Source organism: Pleurodeles waltl, chromosome 4_2 (genome assembly GCF_031143425.1).
Source record: "Pleurodeles waltl isolate 20211129_DDA chromosome 4_2, aPleWal1.hap1.20221129, whole genome shotgun sequence".
Classification (NCBI taxonomy): Eukaryota; Metazoa; Chordata; class Amphibia; order Caudata; family Salamandridae; genus Pleurodeles; species Pleurodeles waltl.
The window spans coordinates 287,536,038-287,556,428 of record NC_090443.1 but is presented as its reverse complement, the minus strand read 5'-3'; positions in this window follow the sequence as shown (position 1 = coordinate 287,556,428).

The following is a 20,391-nucleotide window of genomic DNA, read 5'->3' as shown; positions in this document are numbered from 1 at the left end:
ATCAGTTTTGGAATCAATCACAAGTTTTCTGGGTCATCCAATTTCTGCAGCTCACGATTGAGTGCAAGGAGGGTGCTTTGTTTATCTTGGACAGTGTTGGTAGTGGGTAGAGGTGTACATGGAGAAGCAGCGGGGTCTGATTAGATTCTTCCACTGAATGTAGTGATGTTTTTTGGAAAACACTGTCTCTTTGGATAAACACATTTAAATAGTGATAACTGGCCAATTGAAATGCTCCAGTATATTTCTAAAATGATGGAATGAGAGGGCAAAGCGCTCGGGCATATTTTCTTCGCTAACCGTGAGGTAGTTCGGTTGGTTGTAGATTTTCATAGAGAACTGATTCGTAGCCTAGTGTTGCAGTGCAGAGTGCCTGCCTCGGTCTGTTTGACCAGTGGCATGTTCTAGGAGCAGTTATGTGGTTATAAAGTATTATAAATTAACACGTCTCAAATAGTGCAAACTTTATGTGGAAAAGGTGGCTATATTGAATTTGAATTTTAGGCAGCAATAAGAGAAAATATTAAGAATGAAGCGTTTCCTTTCACTATGGGCATTTTGAAAAGAGCTGCGTGTTTTAAAAGGATAACATAAACTAGTATGTTTAAAGTTGGGGAGATGTTAAGAATTAAGGTTAGAGTAGACTTTGATGTAGAAAGGGTGAAGGGGTTAGACTTTGGCCCAACAGAATGGTAAGATCGCATGATGGAATGTGTTTTAGAAATCGCGTAAACCATGAGGTTATTGTATAATTAAAGAGTTTTTCATGGGTTGGTATAAGGATTAGAAGTTAAGTTAAAAATGAGGTTTGGATAAGGAATATGGTAAGAGAGTGTGAGGAGAATATTCTCCTTAGCAGGATTTATTACGTACCAGTTTCCTCAAAGAAGGTTCTCCTTAAAGGGGTTTATTTAAAGGGTTTCGTAAGCGCAGCACTCCTCATAATCACATAACTTAGTTGTAAAGATGCGCTGTAGGTTTTGAATGGGCGAATGCTGAGAGCAACCTAGCATGTAGAAGTTTGATTTGTTGGTGTGCTTGAGACTGCAGTGAATGCATGTGCGGGAGAGGCAGGTCGCTCTGATGGTGACATTAAAGTGATAACACATTCGGAGTGATGGGCCTTGGGGAGTCTCTTATTTTTGGTTGCAGTAATCCAAGAAGATATGCTACCTTGACAAACTGCGGTAAAGGTAGTAGAGTTGAGGGAGTGTTGGTAGTTTTCATTATTGTTGGCAGGTAAACAAAGTGAAAGATAATTCAGAGTACATTGGGTCCTTTATCATCGCAGGCAAATAATCCTCAGGTATGTACCTATATAGTAGTAAATTGTTAGTTGCAGAAAATAGCATCATATGTTTGGGGTACAATGTTAGATATTGTACTTTGGGGTGATGCTTACTATTGCCACCTCCTCCCCTAATTAAATTCTAGCAAGAATCACTTAAGCCCGACATTGTTGCACCCAGAGTGAACACTTTAGACTTTTTTTTATGTGAAATTAACCTTTCTGAGACACCCTGCAAGGGGGGAGCATACAACATTTAAACCAAAACTTCAGATCAAAATGCCCCAACCAGAGGGTTGCTATCAACTTGCATATGACACTTATCATCCTTTAACTGTCTCAAAATTTCATTATCCTATTCCAGCCTTCGCATAACAATATTGTTGCCTTTGTCTGCCTCCCGTATTATAACGGACTTAACTGTTCCTAACTTGTTCATGGCCTTGCGTTCAGCAGTTGTCAAGTTTTCATTCCTGTTAACATGTCCACTCCTCAACTTTTCCCGACCTTCTCAAGTTTATGTAAGTCGTCACTCATCTAAGAAACACATCCACATCGGGGAAACTGTCCCCCTTGAGGAACAAATTTGGACGGCGGACCCAAACCACTACCACAATTTAAGTCCATCTGTATATCTAGTCAGTCGTACACATCACTAACATCTAATTCATGTTCATCGTTTGATGACATTAACGTGTACATCCAGAATTGACAAACCCAATTTCTTCATTGTTTGGCTGAAAATTATTTTCTAAAGTTGCAAAAAAAAACTCCTACTTTTTCTTAACTTCCTAGTGAAATTGTACAGATCGATTTTCTTTTTTTTTTTTTTTAATTCTGTAAAGTCACAATATTTAACAGGTCAAAAAGGTAACTCTTGAACAATACTTAATTTTTCTATCTCATTCAGCTGTCTATCAGGTAGGTTAATAACCTGTTAACAAAAAAGTGTGCAGACACCATGTCTTCATTGGATATATCATCAGCCCGATCCACCCCCTAGTTTGATTGCAAGTTTGCATCCCTGTATTTCCTGTTCCAACTTCTCCCTCTTCTTTGTTTTTTTGTGCCTCGTCTTTCAATTCTTATCCTGTTTACCTCATCAGAGAAAGACGACCCTTGAATTTTGGGTATCGCTCTATTGCTTGGTCCTGGTGCCTCAAAGGACGACAATTCAGAGGTGCTGCAAGTTGCAGATTCTATTTCTGATAAAAGTTCCTCTTTTGATTTTCACCACTTTTTTGTATACGTTTTTTTTTCTTTCCAAACATAAAGCCCCTCTCACAATTGTCTCTGGTCTTAGCCCTAATGAATCCCTGTTTAAAGGGCAAAACGTGTTTGCTGAACTAGAAATTCACATTGTCTGGAAGAATAAATATTTACATTGCGCTTATCTGGCTTTGGTGGCCTTAATGGACTGGATTCATAATTGATTTATACAGTGCTTAAATTTGGACTTACCATTTTGAACTGAAGCTTTGGTTTAGATTTTGTATGCTCCCCTTACAAGGTGTTTTTATGTTAGGACCCTATGGCTAACTGTATGCCATTTATCTACTTTGATCGAACAGTCTCTTGTGTGGTAGTTGGAGCCATTGATGCCTTTTTGGTGTTGAACCTTTGTGAGGGCTACAATTATATGTAAACAATGCTTTTCTTGAGGTATGAGTTAAGGATGCCACGTTTAGGCTGAGTCAAGTCTTGAGGCAAGTAACATGACAGCCTTGTTAGACCAGTGGGTTAGTTCCCTGTACCCCAAATGAGTGTCTAAAGTTAAGAAATGCCTGCTCTAAAACTAAATGTGGCAGCCATTAGCATAAGTTCTTGTTTTAATCCTTGTAGGGTTAGGTACATTTTGAATTTGGAAACGGATGAAAAACAGTTATCAGCCATAGGAGTATGTTTGTCTTATTTTCCTTTGCGAAAATGAGTTAATAGGGGAGTTTGTGCAGTGCACTGTATAAAATCAGAAATTGTACAAAGCATTACTGTAAGAAATTGTGTTATTAGTTGATTGGGGGTGACCCTCTCATAATTAACCAGAGCTCAGCCCCTGGTAACTTTGGTAGAGAGCTGGTAACTTAAGGGAGTGTGTAAACTATTTATGCAAAACAATAAAAATCCCAAACCAAACTAGATAAATAGAATACAATGTAATAAACAGACTGTTGAGATCCAAATATAGGTAAGTCAAGATCCAGAAGCAGGTAAGTATTAGTGAAGAACTTTATTCCTTCGCCACCAACCCAGCGCTGCACACACATCTCTCTAGCTATGGCCAACTGCCATAGAGCCTTCAGTCCCTAAGTTCTTAACCTTCACTCAGAACCTCAGTAGCGAGGCGGTTCTAAGTTGTACAGCCATCTCAAAGGTAAACACAACACATCCCACTAACCTATAAAATAAGCACTCTAGAAAACAAATAATAAAACAGCAAAGTAAAAATAACATAAACTAACTAATGAGTAGGCTACAAGATAGGACAACAGTATACATTGCACTGATGTGTGTAATACAAGGCAATGCAAGATACTAGGATACATAGTCTTTTAACCATTGTGGTTTGGAGCGTAACCTGGAGAGAACCTTAGTCTGTAGCGATGTACTAGGTTCATCCTAGAGGTAATCTTCTTCCTGGTCCTCTAAGGTGGTGGGGTCTTCCACTGAACTTCTCCACTTCACAATCCGGAACATGCTCCACACATTCTCATTAGCTAGCACCCCTACATTCCTCCTAACTTCCTTGATGCGGAACGGGCCTTGAAACTTGATTTTCCCCTTGTTCCAAAACCCGGGTTTTTCACTAACACAGAGTCATCTACTTCCCATTTAATATTGGAGGCACGATGTTTGGAATCATATTGCAATTTGTATCTACGCTGATAGTTATCCCTGAGGTTGGGTGCCTTGTTGAACTTTTCCTGGTCAAGATCCTCCAGCCCCAGTTTGTTCTTAATCCATGCCGGAACCATCTTAGAGCACCCTGAACTGCCTCTCATATACTCAAAAGGAGCGATGTTGGTGATACTATTAGGAGTATTTCGATGTGCCCACCACAATTCCCTAAGGAGTTCAGCTAATGGAATCCTGGTCTCAACAGCCTGCTGAACACATGATTTCACCATTCTATTCATGCGTTCAGCCAGACCATTGGCCTGAGGTAAATACAAAGCTGTTTTCAAATGTACCACGGCCAAGGACTGCAAGAAAGACTTCATTTCCTGAGATGTCAGTTGTGACCCATTGTCCGTGACTAAGTGACTGGGCACACCTTCCCGAGAGAATTCCTCCTTTAGGAACTCAATTACTGCTCTTGTGTCTATGGAACTCACACATTTAGTCACTACCCATTTTGACGCATAATCCACCATTAGCATGACATAACTCTCATGGGCAGGCAATAGGTGGAAAGGACCCATGAAATCAAGACCCAATTTCATCCAAGGCTTCTTGGGGATTTCTACAGGGGAAAGTTGAGCTTTCACCAGGACCTTACTCTTGTCACTGTGTGCACAGGATACACAGTCCTTCACGACAACCTCTGCATCACGGTCTAAACCTGGCCACCAATATACTGCCCTCAATCTAGCTTTGGTCAAATTCCTGCCCAGGTGACCCTCATGAGCCTGGTTATCCTCACACCAGCAGGGGGTATGGACTTGGTACCTGTGAACAATTCACCCACACTCAAGTAAAGTTCATCTTTTACATTCCAATACCCTTTCAAGGAATCGGAAATGTCTTTATATTCTGGCCAACCTTTCGCAATACATTCCCCAAGTGCTTTCCTATCAGAATCCTGTTCGGCTGCAGACTTCCACTCATCCTCAGTTATGGCCATTTCTCTCACCCAACTGATCACACATTCATCACCACTATCCACTGAAGCTCGGGACAAGAAGTCCGCCACAGTATTCTTTGGGCCCGGTACATATTCCACTGAGAAATTGTATTCCATCAGTCCCTCTACCCACCTTCTTATTCTAGGTGTCGGTTCTTCTCCCTTCTTGGAAGAAAAAATTTGTACAAGAGGTCCATGATCTGTCTTCACAACAAAAGGTAAGCCCCACAAATAAAATTTGAAGTGTTTGATTGCCCACATGCATGCAAGTGCTTCTCTCTCTATGACTGAATAGTGTTGCTCAGCCTCCTTGAGAGAACGAGAAGTAAAGGCGATAACCTTTTCTTCGTGATTCATTCTTTGGATTAAGACTGCTCCTAACCCTTTAACACTAGCATCCCTGTACAAGAAGGTCTTTGCAAATGTATTAAAATGACCCAGAGTGGGCATCTTAATGACCCAATTCTTGACAACTGTGAAGGCAGACATACGATCATCTGTCCAATTGAACTCACACCCCTTTTTTAGAAGAGTCCTCAAGGGTTGAACTACACTAGAAAAGTTAGCTATTAACTTTGAGTAATATTCAGCCAGTCCCAAGAAAGATCTAACTTCATCCTTATCTTTAGGTTTAGGTGACCGAATAATGGAATCAACTAGTTCTAATTTGGGTTTAATTCCTTCCCCTGTTATAGTGTTTCCAAGGTAAGTCACAGAAGTGACTCTAAACTTGCATTTTTCTTTTTTCACAGTAAGACCAGACCGGGATAGCTTACTTAACACTTCCCTCAGAACCCTATCATGATCACTTATGATTTTACCATGGACCAAAATATCATCTTGGAAAAATAAAATCCCAGAAATTCCTTCCAAGACCACCTTCATAACATGCTGGAAACAGGCGGCCGCTGAGGCCAGCCCAAAGGGCATTCTAAGGAATTGGTAGGCCCCCACAGGCGTTACAAACGAGGTGGAGTGTCTAGATTCAGGATGTAGGACGATCTGATGGTAAGCTGAGGAGAGGTCCAATACACTGAAAACCCTTGAGCCTCCTAAACTTGACAACTCTCCCAAAATGTTGGGTAGAGGTTGGCGATCTACCCATATATGTTTATTCAGGTCTCTGAGATCCACACACATGCGTATCTGTTTACCATTGTCCTTAGGTGCTAAGACTATAGGGGCCAACCATTCAGAAGACTCTTATCTCTTCAATTACACCAGCATCTAATAGGTTATTTAGTTCAGCCTTGAGAGGTTCTAACATCAGTTTAGGAACCCTTCTTTCTCGGTGCACAGAAGGAACAGTATGTTCGATGGCATCTGTCGCTGTAGATACGCATGTTCTGCAATAGCTCGCCATCTGGTGTTGGGCCGGAGTGTTACAAGTTGTTTTTCTTCGAAGAAGTCTTTCGAGTCACGGGACCGAGTGACTCCTCCTTTTGTCTCCATTGCGCATGGGCGTCGACTCCATCCTCGATTGTTTTTTTTCCGCCATCGGGTTCGGACGTGTTCCTGTCGCTCCGAGTTTCGGAACAGAAAAAATAGTTAATTTCGGAAGATTTTCGTCTGTATTGTTGCGTTCGGGATCGGCATACTTAGATTCAACACCGCATCGAAGATCGAAGAGCTCCGGTGCCCTTCGGGGTAGTTTTTCGATCCTCCGTCGGGGCCTGGTCGGCCCGACCGCGTGCTGAAGAACGCCGATGGAACGGACCCCGTTCCGTTTCTGCCCCAAATGCCACAATAAATACCCCTACACAGACCAACACTTGGTCTGCAACCTGTGCCTGTCACCTGAGCACAGCGAAGACACCTGCGAGGCCTGTCGTGCGTTCCGGTCCCGAAAAACACTCCGAGACCGTCGAGCCAGAAGACTTCAAATGGCGTCCGCACCGACAGCCCGACGGGAGTTCGAGGAACAGGAAGAGGAAGGTACCTTCTCGATCCAAGACTCAGACTCCGAAGGATTCGACGATACACAAACCGTGAGTAAGACGTCGAAAACCACACAAAGAAACATTTACAAGGCCCAGGGGACGCCACTGCCACCAGGCCATGGCTCAACCCATAAAATCGGTGACCAACCGTCGGCACCGAAAAAGGCCCAAACAGTGCCGAGATCGTCCGACTCCGGTCGAGACACCGGCACGCAGCCTTCTCGGGACCGAGAAAGTGCTGGAGACAAGCCTCGACACCGAGATGCCGGTGTGGACACGGCTCGACGCCGAGACAGCGGCACCGAAACAGATCGACGCCGAGAGGTTTCGGCCCCGAAAACGAAAAAAGTCACCTCGGAGCCGAAAAAACACGCAGACAAAGTTTCGACGCCGAAACAAACTGCAAGCGACCCAGCTTCAGGCTCTTATACAGAAGAGCACTCGCTAACCTCCCAAATGCAGAAGCATAGGTTTGAGGAAGAGCTACAAGCAACTGATGCGGACCATACGCAAAAGCGTATCTTCATTCAGCAGGGGACAGGAAAAATAAGCACCCTTCCCCCCATTAGGAGAAAGAGAAGGTTGGAGTTCCAGACGGAACAAGCACCACAACCAAAAGTGGTGAAAAGAGTTACACCACCACCCTCTCCTCCGCCCGTGATTAACGTTTCACCAGCACAAACGCCATCACACTCCCCAGCTCACACCACCATGAGCCAGGGTGACCAAGACCAGGACGCATGGGACCTATACGACGCCCCAGTGTCAGATAACAGCCCAGAGGCATACCCTACAAAACCATCTCCACCAGAAGACAGCACCGCGTACTCTCAGGTGGTGGCTAGAGCAGCACAATTTCACAACGTAAGCCTCCACTCAGAACAGGTCGAGGATGATTTCTTGTTCAACACACTCTCCTCCACCCACAGCTCCTACCAAAGCCTGCCTATGCTCCCTGGTATGCTCCGGCACGCAAAAGACATATTTAAGGACCCGGTCAAAAGTAGGGCAATCACACCAAGGGTGGAAAAAAAGTATAAGCCGCCTCCTACAGACCCGGCTTTCATCACAACACAGCTGCCACCAGACTCTGTTGTTGTAGGAGCAGCTAGGAAAAGGGCCAACTCTCACACATCTGGAGATGCACCACCCCCAGATAAAGAAAGCCGCAAGTTTGATGCAGCTGGTAAGAGAGTCGCAGCACAAGCTGCAAACCAGTGGCGCATCGCGAACTCCCAGGCACTACTTGCGCGCTATGACAGAGCCCACTGGGACGAGATGCAACATCTCATTGAACATCTGCCCAAAGACTTCCAAAATAGGGCCAAACAAGTGGTTGAGGAGGGACAGGCCATCTCCAACAACCAGATCCGCTCCTCCATGGACGCTGCAGATACAGCTGCACGGACAATTAATACATCTGTAACTATCAGAAGGCATGCATGGCTCCGAACGTCTGGATTTAAACCAGAGATTCAACAAGCAGTTCTCAATATGCCTTTTAATTAAAAAGAACTGTTCGGTCCAGAAGTGGACACAGCGATTGAGAAACTCAAAAAAGATACGGACACTGCCAAAGCCATGGGCGCACTCTACTCCCCGCAGAGCAGAGGGACTTACAGCTCATTCCGTAAAACGCCCTTTCGAGGGGGGTTTCGGGGTCAAAGCACACAAGCCAGCACCTCACAAGCCACACCGTCCAGTTACCAAGGACAGTATAGAGGAGGTTTTCGGGGACAATATAGAGGAGGGCAATTCCCTAGAAATAGAGGAAGATTCCAAAGCCCCAAAACCCCTACTACTAAACAGTGACTCACATGTCACTCACCCCCTCCACACAACACCAGTGGGGGGACGAATAGGTCATTATTACAGAGCATGGGAGAAAATCACTACAGACACTTGGGTTCTAGCAATTATCCAACATGGTTACTGCATAGAATTTCTACAGTTCCCTCCAAACATACCACCAAAAGCACAAAATTTAACAACACACCATTCCAATCTCCTAGAGATAGAAGTGCAGGCACTATTGCAAAAGAATGCAATTGAATTAGTGCCAAACACACAAATAAACACAGGAGTTTACTCACTGTACTTTCTGATACCAAAGAAGGACAAAACACTGAGACCAATCCTAGACCTCAGAGTAGTCAACACTTTCATCAAATCAGACCACTTCCACATGGTCACACTACAAGAAGTATTGCCATTGCTAAAGCTGCACGACTACATGGCAACTTTAGACCTCAAGGATGCTTATTTCCATATACCAATTCACCCATCGCACAGGAAATACCTAAGGTTTGTATTCAAAGGAATACATTACCAATTCAAGGTACTGCCTTTCGGATTAACAACCGCACCAAGAGTCTTTACCAAATGTCTAGCGGTAGTCGCTGCACACATCAGAAGGCAGCAAATACATGTGTTCCCATATCTAGACGACTGGCTAATCAAGGCCCATTCGTTAATAGAGTGCTCAAATCACACAAATCATATCATACAAACCCTCTTCAAACTAGGGTTCACCGTCAATTTCACAAAATCCAAAATTCGGCCACGCAAGGTACAACAATACCTGGGAGCCATAATAGACACATCAAAAGGAGTAGCCACTCCAAGTCCACAAAGAATTCAAAATTTCAACACCATCATACAACGCATGTATCCGACACAAAAGATACAAGCAAAGATGGTATTACAACTCCTAGGCATGATGTCATCATGCATAGCCATTGTCCCAAACGCAAGACTGCACATGAGGCCCTTACAACAATGCCTAGCATCACAGTGGTCTCAAGCACAGGGTCACCTTCTAGATCTGGTGTTAATAGACCGCCAAACTTACCTCTCGCTTCTGTGGTGGAACAACATAAATTTAAACAAGGGGCGGCCTTTCCAAGACCCAGTGCCACAATACGTAATAACAACAGATGCTTCCATGACAGGGTGGGGAGCACACCTCGATCAACACAGCATACAAGGACAATGGAACGTACAGCAAACAAAACTGCATATCAATCACCTAGAACTTCTTGCAGTTTTTCAAGCACTAAAAGCTTTCCAACCAATAATAGTTCACAAATACATTCTCGTCAAAACAGACAACATAACAACAATGTATTATCTAAACAAGCAGGGAGGGACGCACTCCACGCAGTTAAGCATGTTAGCACAAAAAATTTGGCATTGGGCAATTCACAACCAAATTCGCCTAATTGCACAGTTTATACCAGGGATACAAAATCAACTCGCAGACAATCTCTCTCGAGATCACCAACAGGTCCACGAATGGGAAATTCACCCCCAAATACTGAACACTTATTTCAAACTCTGGGGAACACCTCAGATAGACTTGTTTGCGACAAGGGAGAACGCAAAATGCCAAAACTTCGCATCCAGATACCCACACAAACAATCCCAAGGCAATGCCCTATGGATGAACTGGTCAGGGATATTTGCTTACGCTTTTCCTCCTCTCCCTCTCCTTCCTTACCTGGTAAACAAACTCAGTCAAAGCAAACTCAAACTCATATTGATAGCACCAACTTGGGCAAGGCAACCCTGGTACACAACGCTGCTAGACCTATCAGTGGTACCCTGCATCAAATTGCCCAACAGGCCAGATCTGTTGACACAGCACAACCAAAAGATCAGACACCCAGATCCAGCATCGCTGAATCTAGCAATCTGGCTCCTGAAATCCTAGAATTCGGGCACTTACAACTTACCCAAGAATGTATGGAAGTCATAAAACAAGCAAGAAGGCCATCCACCAGGCACTGCTATGCAAGTAAATGGAAGAGGTTTGTTTGCTACTGCCATATTAATTAAATACAACCATTACACACAACTCCAGAACATGTAGTGGGTTACTTGCTTCACTTACAAAAATCTAACCTAGCTTTCTCTTCCATTAAGATTCACCTTGCAGCAATATCTGCATACCTGCAGACTACCTATTCAACTTCCCTATATAAAATACCAGTCATTAAAGCATTCATGGAGGGCCTTAGGAGAATTATACCACCAAGAACACTACCTGTTCCTTCATGGAACCTAAATGTTGTCCTAACTAGACTTATGGGTCCACCTTTTGAACCCATGCACTCCTGCGACATACAGTTCCTAACCTGGAAGGTGGCATTTCTCATCGCCATTACATCCCTGAGAAGAGTAAGCGAGATTCAGGCGTTTACTATACAGGAACCTTTTATACAACTACACAAAAATAAAGTCGTCCTAAGGACCAATCCTAAATTTTTGCCAAAGGTTATTTCACCGTTCCATCTAAATCAAACAGTGGAACTTCCGGTGTTCTTTCCACAGCCAGTTACCGTAGCTGAAAGGGCACTACATACATTAGATGTCAAAAGAGCATTAATGTATTACATTGACAGAACAAAAAACATCAGAAAGACTAAACAACTCTTTATTGCATTTCAAAAACCTCATGCAGGAAACCCAATTTCAAAACAAGGTATAGCCAGATGGATAGTTAAATGCATCCAAATCTGCTACCTTAAAGCTAAACGACAGCTGCCCATTACACCAAGGGCACACTCAACCAGAAAGAAAGGTGCTACCATGGCCTTTCTAGGAAACATCCCAATGCAAGAAATATGTAAGGCAGCCACATGGTCTACGCCTCACACATTCACCAAGCACTACTGTGTAGACGTGTTATCCGCACAACAAGCCACAGTAGGTCAAGCTGTATTAAGGACATTATTTCAGACTACTTCCACTCCTACAGGCTGATCCACCGCTTTTGGGGAAATAACTGCTTACTAGTCTATTGCAGAACATGCGTATCTACAGCGACAGATGCCATCGAACTGAAAATGTCACTTACCCAGTGTACATCTGTTCGTGGCATCAGTCGCAGTAGATTCGCATGTGCCCACCCGCCTCCCCGGGAGCCTGTAGCAGTTTGGAAGTTACCTTCAATTATTTATATATGTATCATCTCAACCTTAAATAAGTGCATACTTAGTCACTCCATTGCATGGGCACTATTACTACAATTCAACTCCTACCTCACCCTCTGCGGGGAAAAACAATCGAGGATGGAGTCGACGCCCATGCGCAATGGAGACAAAAGGAGGAGTCACTCGGTCCCGTGACTCGAAAGACTTCTTCGAAGAAAAACAACTTGTAACACTCCGGCCCAACACCAGATGGCGAGCTATTGCAGAACATGCGAATCTACTGCGACTGATGCCACGAACAGATGTACACTGGGTAAGTGACATTTTCATTTTCTTGAGAATAATTTTATGCTCAAAGTTGGTTAGGCACCCTAACTTATTACTAAAAACCTCAGGGAACTCCTTAAAGATTCCCAGGTCTGTATTATCATCATTCACCACCATGACCTGACAATCAGAGTTAGGGTCTAATTTAATTCCCATGTCCCGCTGGTGACGCCATCCTAAAAGATTGTTCCCACGCTTCGTTACGTAAACCTTACCAATTGTGGTCTTATTCTGGAATTGAATCTTTATGACCTTGTAACCGATCACTTCTATTCTAGTACCACCATAACTGACTGGATTAATATCTGGTTCACTTAAAAAGTTACCGTCTTCTCCGAAAATCAGTTGCCAATTCTTGTCACCTACCATGGTATAAGGAGACCCTCAGTCTGCTAAGACTTTAACCATTTTGTCATCGAGTTTTATAGTGCATTCAGGCATGACAACAGGCCCAACATCCACAACTCCCATGTTCTTTCCTACCTGGTAAATGTCAGGTTCTACACACAAAATCATTTTGTTGACATTGTCAATAACGGAATTCACATTATATTGTCTGTAACTATTACACACCCTCGCATAATGGCCTTTCTTCCCACACTTCCTACACACAGAATTACGTGCATAACAATTTAAGCTATTCGCTGCGTGTCCAGAATTGCCACAGCGGTAACAACGTGACCCTGAAGGCTTGATCTTTCTTTTTTTTCTGAGAGGATACAGGTGTATTACTGTGAGTGCCAATTCTCAAGATTTCCTCTTGACTCTGTGTAGTCTATATCATGCACAAACTATCCCCTTCATGGTCATTCATTTCCTTGATCCAGTTATTGGTGCTTTCCTTTCCTTCAACAATAGCAATTGCTTCCTTTAGATCGGGATTCTTCATTAGCAGTTTTTCTTGAACACGCTTGTTGTTTGTGCAGCGCACCAATTGATGACTAATGAGGGAATCTGTGATATACCCAAAGTCACAAGTGCGCGCTAGTGTACGTAGAGCAGCAACAAAGTTTCCAACACTCTCCAATTTTACCTTGGGATCTAGCAAAAAATGTGTGCCTCTCTAACACAACAATGAGTTTGGACTCAAAATGTGCTGCTAAAATTGTTACAGCCATATCATAAATGACCCTGGGTTGACCCACCGCCCCTCCAATGGGTAACATTTCAAGGCTGTCATAAATGTTCCTGCCTTCAATCCCCAAATTATGTAAGAGAACAGCTTGTTTCCTTGCCGGGGAGAATTTCCCACACCGATTGCTATTAAATAAGAGTCAAAAAGATTCTTCCAGCGTTTCCAGGGCAGGACTGGCTCACCTTTGTCAGATAAAAATGGAGGCAGTTGCGACATTGCGGGTGTTGCCATTGTGAAGTAATCGAACAGTGCCCAATGATTTATTTAGGCAAAACAGAAATTACAGTATGTGTAGCAGTAAAAATAGCTGTTCCACAAATATCAGGTCTGCAGTCTAGTGCCCAATAAGGAATGTTCATAGTTCAGCAGTTTGTGGTCTAGTTATCTTGTTCCACTAATATCGGGTGTGCAGTCTAGTGCTCAAAGGAAATACTCTGCGCTTGGCAGTATGCGGTCCAGTTGTCTTCTGAACGCAGAATGCCAGGTTCAGAAGTCATTACGTGCACGCGTAGTGGCCTCGTGCGTTGGAATGTATGTTGAAGATGCTTGAAAGCAAGCGCGTGTCATCACACGCGCAGTCATCACGTGCGTCAAAAGAAATGCTGAACTCAAGACTGGAGATACATCACTTGTCTCGTGCATAATAAAGAAAGAAAGCAATGCCGTAAATGCCCCAAAATAATTCAAGTAGTCGTCGGGGGCACCCCAGTAGCGTTTCTATTAAAAAGGAAGCTGCGGGGCAACTAAAAGCGCAACAGCAACTGACCTCCAGGGTGAAGCTTCACGAATACGGCCAGAGCTTCACAAACCAGACCAACCCGGTCAACAGCAGGAAAATGAGAGAAGCGCAGCAACAACACAACTTCGATGGCAGTTTTGGCAGGAATCACAGGAAGCAGACGGTGATCGTGTGATCTTCACACGTCGAAGAATGAACGGTGGGTTCAGGGTTGGTGGCAATGCCTGAGAAAATCAGGCCCCCGTCTCCAGTGTTGAGATCCAAATGTAGGTAAGTCAAGATCCAGAAGTAGGTAAGTATTAGTGAAGAACTTTATTCCTTCGCACCAACCCAGCGCTGCACACACATCTCTCTAGCTATGGCCAACTGCCATAGAACCTTCAGTCCCTAAGTTCTTAACCTTCACTCAGAACCTCAGTAGCGAGGAGGTTCTAAGTTGTACAGCCATCTCAAAGGTAAACACAACACAGACACTACCAAAATACCAATAATCCAAAAAGGGGAACCAGAGATATGAATTTCTGAGTTTTAAGTAGAACTAGTGCCATGAAGCACAAGGTGCCAATGATAGTGTATGGTTGTGGTAGAAGAGCACATAGGCTCAAATTTGACACAGAACATAATGGAGCGGAGGTCGGATACATTAACCGGGTTAGTCCTGGTCAGATTGTGCCTTGTGACTTTATTCCCTTAAGTCACAGTCCACCACAGGACTACACTTCTAATGACCCCCCGGTCTTTGGGGAAGTACTTAAAGGCTCACATGGTGGCATGCAAAGGTCAACAGGCGGGTCCGATCCAGGTTCAATTGCGTGGTCAGCAGGGCAGTTTCATGAAAAGGCCCCTTGTAGCTTGTTCTCTGTAGCTTTATCAGGAGGTAAGTCTTATTTCCCTTGGAGTCCACCTCTTTCTCTGAGGTACAAGGGGGAAAGCAGGCCCAGTCTTCTAGGCTCTCCACAGGTCTTAAACCAATCCTCTTCTGATCTTCCACAGGTATAGGAGTGTTCTGAATTGAGTGCTTGGAGATGCCACATTTATGCACGGGACAAGCTAATGGGTGGACATTAGTGCTGGAGATGTCCTAACCAATGGCTCGGAGGGCTGGTGGTGTGCATGGGGAATACACTTTGGTAATCCTGGTGCCCTCCCACATCTAACACCACCATCTCTCTTGTGGCAAAACAACCCCAGAGAACGAAGTCTAGTAGAACAAAGCTATGTATTCAGCAAGTAGACATGGGATACGCAAAAACTGTATTGTCATCCTGTCTTAGCCTTTTGCACTGCATCCCAAAGTTGAATGTAAACCAAGCAGACCTGTCAAACAAGGTTGTGATCCTGTAATGCCAAAAAGAGACCCACTTTGATCTGCAGTGACTGGCTGGAGTGGGGGCAAAAGATGGGTCCTACCCAAGAGTCACCTAACACTTGTCTGGGACAGTGGGTGCCTCTGAAGAGCAACCCAAGTGTCATAAGAAACTGCTGCAGACCTGGCCAGCATATTTATGCGCCATACTATGCACATATATTGCAATGGTTTTAATGAATTAATCAATCAATAAATAAAACATAATTTGAATTGACATAGAACCTGTCATGCAGGATGACATTCAAGCAGAACTTTTACACTTTAATGCCAAAAACGATCACACCAGCCAGCCCTGCATATTCCATAACCGGGGAGTCACCTCTGCCCATTCAGGTGCACCAAGTGTTTATTCCTAGGAGCAAGTGCACAACTCATTCACACCTGTTTAAATGTTATTTACTGGCTGCCCAAAGTGGGAGAGGAAAGTGCAGATGTAGCTTCCAGGGACATCAGGCAGAGTAAAGGTAACTTTCTAAAAGTTACTTTTTCGATATATGTAGAAAAAAATCCAACTTCTCCATTTAATTGGATTTGTAATAACTATTAAAAAAAACTTGGATAATTATTTGTTTAATTATTTTCTAGGTAGTCCCAGCTGTTGTTAGTATTTAATACCCATTCCAAGTGTTCTTCTAGGGAACGTCTAACCTTGCTATGGTGAAAATAGCTTTGAGGTGCTAGTTCATGTAGGAACACTTTTACATGTCCTTCTTTTAAATATCATGCACCCTGGTTTATAGGCAATAAGAACGACTTAGGGGTGAATTATACATGTTTAAAAAGATTTACACCTTTGACAAGGGGTTATTTTGGCAGGTCAAATTTGCAGTGAAAATGTGCAGAGCCTCGCTACTGATGGCAGACCTGTAGTCATGTTTACATTGTCACTGTAGTAGATGGCAGAATGGGTTCTGCAGTCCACTTGTGACATTTAATTTACAGGCTCTAAGTACACCTTGGTACTGTTCACTAGGGACTTATAGGTGACTTAAATATGCTAATCAAGGGTATGATAATTTCATCATGTTTAAAGGGGAACACAGCACCTTATGACGTATTAGGGGTAAAGTGCACAGTGTTCTAAATGCACAAAAACAGCCTGGCAAAAATCAGAAGTAGTACCATGCAAAAAAGGTAATTTTCAACAACTTAAATTATGGGAGCAGGTCTTGGTTTATACAAAAATACAGTTAACTGAATGACTGTTTAACCCATCCTTCCCACCAGCCACTTCAGTGGCAAAGCATTGTTCCAGCATATCTACATCTAATTAGGTTGTGCTTTCAGTTCAGCAAGTCTGCAAGGACTATTCTGGATACAACTGCATGGAAGGGCTGAAATCTTGCACATTTTCTGCCAACCAATGAGACAAGCCAAGATATAAACTTTCATTTATTCACAAGTGAACAAAAGAGAAAGACCGGTAGGATTTGTGGGGCCAGCAAACTAAACTGTAGTTCTGTGGGCTTTATCTTGATGACTGCACTCAGTTGGGATTCTCTTTCAACGCAGAAGTCCTAATCCAGTAAAAATGCGACAGGCATTGAACTATGTGGTACCTGGAGCCTTCCAGTCTGCTTCAACTTAGTTACAGATGCCTAGTTGGGCTACCATTTTCCATAGGTGTAGTGGCCAGTGGAAGCTGTTCACCACACCTGCTGAGCTGTTGTGGTCTAGCAGAGAGAGCAGATGCTCCCTTCCCCTGTCTCTTATTTCTCCATAATAAGAGAGTCAGTGTTTGCCTGCAAGTAAATGTAGAGAATGTCCCAGGAAGACTGTTGAGCTAATTGGCCAAGATCTAGTCAACGCTTGCTCATGTTTGCTAACAGACTGTTGCATGGCCTTCCCTAAAAAGGGAGCCACCCTTCCTCTTGTGTCTAAAACGTTAGCCATTGGCAAGTACCCAGTCTTGTGAGATAGCCCAAATACCCTAATTTACCGTAACTCTAACACCAGTCAAATAATAATCCAGCTTGATGGATACACTCCATGTAGACTTCCCCAATTATTGTCCTTCCCTGGCTTAGACACACCCAGCTGCGGGCTTTATGCCTTCTAGCTCTTTCCAGCTCACCAGCGTAGTCACGGAAACATCCTTTGTGCTGTTTGTAGTGCCGGCCAAGTGCATAACATGACGTTGGCTCCATTGTTCTTTGGCACAAAGCCTTCATCTTTACCGCTACGGACAGTCTAAATCAACAGCAAACTATTCCTCAGAAACACAGACATCTTGGCTCCCCACAGATTTCTTAGTTCTCTAAAGATTTTGGACATTTTTGCTAATTTTCCACAGGTTTTAGATATTTTGGCTCTAAAATACAGATTTTTTTTTTTTTTTTTTTTATGTCTACCTACATTCCCAAGAAGAGTGATAGGTTGCCGAAATATAACGGAGGGCTGGCTAAGAAGCCATATCTACAACAACAGCTATTTGTCGTAGACTAATGTGGCAATAACGCGGTAATGTAGGCGTCACGCCTGATACACACAGCCCCAAAAGAACATGTGGTCTTTTCAGAGAATAGGAAAATTACCAGATGTCTCTCACCCCTTCCAGTCAGGTGCGCTCTTGTAAAGTAAGGGTGTTTGGCGCCAGTCTCTTGCCTCTGCAGGGGACGTACCAGAGCCATGACCCCCGCCCTCAAAATAGGTACACATACACGTTTCGGGATTTTATAACGATTTGTTTTTCATCTACAAATCCTATAAGAACTATCATCATAATAATAGAAACACCAGCAATTAGACATTGTTATTCTCGCTCTCTAACTGAATTAGAATAACGTCTCTTGCAACGTCATGTCTACATTCATAATACTCGCAGTCATGTGAAGCCCCCATACCTGTACGTCAATAGTTCTCCAATCGAGTCCCCCTTTGATAACAGCTTTCCCCAGCAACAGGTGAATCGGCTTGTACCAACTCATTTGCTAGGGCCTCTTGTTTCCTTAGGAGGATGTGTGGTCTCCTAGTGCTCGAAGCCTGCATTTTTAACACAAAATAGGAAATAATCCTTCTGTTTATTTCATTAGGATGAACACGGAAGCCATTGCTTTTGTGTCTTCTGAATTTTGCTACCAGAGGACCGCCTGCAAGCAAACTCGGGCCTCTATGAAACACTGCAGAGATCGATAACGGGCTCTAACTAGTGCAAGGTGAGAAACAGAAACATGACAGTTTAGCACGTGCAAGCTGTTAGTCTGTATAACAATAAAGCAACGCTGATAAACTTCCGTCAATAGAGATCTAAATTCTTGGCCTAGGACATTTCAAGCTGTCAAATCCACTCATTGCAGAAGCAAGGAACATGTTGACCTGCGATAAGGCTTGTGGCACATGTAATATCATTACATGTAGAATGTTACTATTCACTCATGACGTAGCAACATTAAAGGCACAGATTGAGGCGAAATCCGGCTGAGAAGTTGACACTCCAGCGACATAGCACAGTTTCCTAATGCAATTAATAAAAACGCCCCTCCGCACGGTCGTGTAGCATTGGTCACAGTGACCCCCCAAGTGTCCTTCAACCCCTGAGACACTTCACCGGGTGTACTTATGATATTCAGTCACCCAAAGACTTAGCAGCTAAAAGCGCGTGCAGCAAGAGTGCGTGCCCTGCGTGCTGTGCAAACACACAGCGAGGAGGCCTGAGGAAAGGCGTGTAACTGCAGATAACCTGACATCAGGAAACACTGCAGAGGGACGTGTGAGAGGAGTCATTAACTGTAGCTGAAGAGCGATGTGGGACGGAACCCCGTCGTATTTCATGATACTAGTATTCTAAACATTTAGGAACATTAAACATAGATACCCTAAGTGCAGTCTGGTGCATCTGTCTCGTTATCTTTCTCGCTGGTGTAAGAAATAGTAATGATTCTTCCACTTTCATTTCTACAGTATTAGCCTTTTTCTTGCAAAATTTTGAAAATGTTAGCAGATGTTCAACATTTTCAGCCGATGTGGACTGCTTGTATATTCTAAAGACATCCGTTTTTCTATTGTGTGCCTTAATTTTTACAGTATGTGAATGTTGTAGTTTGAAAAAGGACAGCAGTGACTGATTATTGATATTCATTGACTGGTGATAAGAAAACAACAATTTACCTGTAACTATCGGTTTGCAGCTTGTTGTGTTGTTGATGCTGTGTGCCGACCTGCTGTCTAATACTTGGTCCGAGTATACTGTGACTTGTTTTTCTTTGGCAGTCTTACATTTAGATTTCGGGCTTTAACAAACCTTGTATATTGCATTGTGTTGTCCATAACCAACCCTTAATGCTCTGCAGATTCCTCTTTTTCTGATAAAAACAAAGTCCCCCTTTCTAAAGAGCACCTTATGCCTAATCAGCCAGACTCTGACAACATTAGACAAACAAACATAGCTTTCATGGCTCACCAACAGTGGCTAAGGCTGAGCAGTCAAAGCCTGCACTTAATAGATGAGGTTTGAGTATATGTGATCAAGGCGACTCGGTCACTGAAACCTTTCCTGGCCAGAGGAAAACGTGTGTGTGTGTGTGTGTGTGTGTGTGTGTATATATATATATATATATATATTTTCTCTTAATCGGAAACTACAGAATCAAAGAGCATTATGGGTTTATTGTGGACATCATGAGAAAGATTGATTTAAGAGTTTGCTGATCCTATAAGCTTAGGATTTCCATATAAAGCTCATCTTTCCTCAAACACAGACTGGTGTCTTTGTATGTCAAAGTGCACCAATTTGCAATGGGAAGCCATTGTCACAAAGTTAGCACCAAGTTATGCAATCAAGATTAGCCAAGCTCTAATTTATTGTAGCATTCGTAGCTA